Consider the following 2,445-nt stretch of genomic DNA (forward strand, 5'->3'; position numbering starts at 1 on the left):
AGAGAGAGAGAGTGAGAGAGAGAGAGAGAAAGTAATAACGAGTGAATGAGAATAACGACGGAAGGGTTAAAATGCGTAAAAATAATTTAAAATAAAACAAAAATGAAGCCCAAATTATTGAAAGTGGGTAGAAATAAACACTACGTAGTACTATGCTAGGGTATCTGTAGAAAGTTGAATGTGATTTCGGAATATAACGTGAAAAAATACGGATTTTTTGAATTTTCCGAAAGTTCTCTCCGCACCTCAAAATTTTCCTCACAAATTACTTTATAATCGTAATGTATGTCGTTTGAAAGGTATTTATATAAAATTTCATTTGAAAAAAAACCCATTTTCCTAAATGTTACAGGGGAAAAACTCACATCTTGTGAATTTTCCGAGGTACTCTCCTCACCCCCTTGGAAAAGATTTTCCCCACAAATTTCTTTATAATCGTAATGTATGCTGTTTGAAAGGTATTTATTAAAAATTTCATTGAAAAAAATCCATTTTCCTAAAAGTTATGAGGGAAAAACTCGGATCTTGTGAATTTTCCGAGGTCCTCTCCCTGCCTTCCATTGTTTTGCTTGCATTTGTTTTTTCATATTCATTTTCTACGCATTGTTTTACACCCGTTGCACTATTTTTTCTGACTTTCGTTTCCAGGTCAAGTTGTAAACATTAACCAAAAGTTCTCATTCTCTTCTTCCAACAAACACAAAAAGCTTAAAAACGAATGCACAAGAACAGATACGAACGTAGACAGCAAAAAAAAGTTACCCCACCCCCAAAATAACACTGAATATACAACAAAAACAATACACAGCAAGGATAAAGAGACAAAAATAAAATAACTGTTTAAAAACTCTTTCTAAAAATGTTCAATGACGTTATCTGGAGTGTGAGGTTTCGAGTTGACGCCGTTCCACCTTTTCATTTATCATTACCATTCTTTCCATTCGATTTCATTTTTCCTCACTTTTGTATTTTGTTTGTCCTTGTTTGTCCCCTCTATGTTAGGCCCTGTGTTGCCACTAAAGAAATACAGTTGTAAGAAGTCGTTGAGAAGAGATATTGCTTGTTACGTGTTGCTTCTGATTTATATTTGTATATTTGTTATAATCTTGTTTTAAATCCACATTATAAAGTGGCGTATACAGCGAGTTCAAAGAAGGACATAACAGTGTCGACGGGACTCAACAAAGAGCAATCGAAATAGTGGGAGAACATGGTAGGAAGTTGACAATAATGCCGTAAAATTGATAAAATATCGGCGGCTTTACAAGCATAACTCTATATTTCCTGGAAAGTTGAGTTCCTTCATGCCAAAACCAACATAGCTCAGTTGGTACATCCATGATATTTTATTGATCTTAGAGTAATTTCAAGGCGAATTTGAGGCACGTAACTACTTAGGCATTAGGACAGTTGTGTAGTGACGTGGTATTAGTCTCCATTTCAATGCTCTACCGCCCTGGGGTGGGCCCTATTCGGGTCGATCAAAACATTGTGAGTAGAATTCGGTCGATGAGAATTGTGGCAATTTCTCAGAAGAACCAACCCAGTTCTATGCTGGAAGATTTAATCCTTGTCCTGCTTAACAGCATCTCTTGGTCATTGGATATATTTAGAGAATCCAAACATCTGAGCTCGGCCTCCAACAATAAGATAACGTGCTACCACCAACCAGGGAGACACCGGAGAAGGTCTGGATATCATGTCTTTTCTTCTGAAGCATTAAACCCTGAACTACATCAGACCAAAAACTAGAAAAATAAAACTGAAAGGTAATCCCGCATTATACACAGTTTCTTTTACTCTTTGATCTGGCAGAGTCTAGTTATGTTATAATTGAGTTTTATTATAAAATGGCAATATTATTACAGCCATAATATAATACAGCAACGGTACTATAACTATATTACAATACAAGAATAATGTATAAGCTATATTGTATGATAAAGTAATATTATTTATTATTATAGCTATGATGCAATATTACTATTAGGTTAAAGCTATCTGATAATAAAAGTCTATAATTTAAAAAATCCTTTGCCACTTACAGTTCCGGTTGGTCAAACACGTTTTACCTACGAATCATCCCACAACTTCCCCTACCTTCCAACACTTTTACACCATCTTCCCGCTCAAATATTTCATCTTTGACCACTAGTCACTCATGAAACTTCACTTCAAAGGTTTAACTCAAATATTTTATAACATTTTATCTTTTTACGTTTTCTTCACATTTCATTTCACAATTATTGTCTTTCGGTATTTGATCAATTCATCGTCTTATTTCTATGCAGTGCACACACACACACACATCTCCCTCTCTCACTCTCTTTCTCTCTCTCTCTCTCTCTATATATATATATATACAAATATATATATATATATATTCTTATTCATCATTCTTATATCTATCTATCTATCTATCTATATATATATATGTATATATAT

This window comes from Octopus bimaculoides, chromosome 18 (genome assembly GCF_001194135.2).
Source record: "Octopus bimaculoides isolate UCB-OBI-ISO-001 chromosome 18, ASM119413v2, whole genome shotgun sequence".
Classification (NCBI taxonomy): Eukaryota; Metazoa; Mollusca; class Cephalopoda; order Octopoda; family Octopodidae; genus Octopus; species Octopus bimaculoides.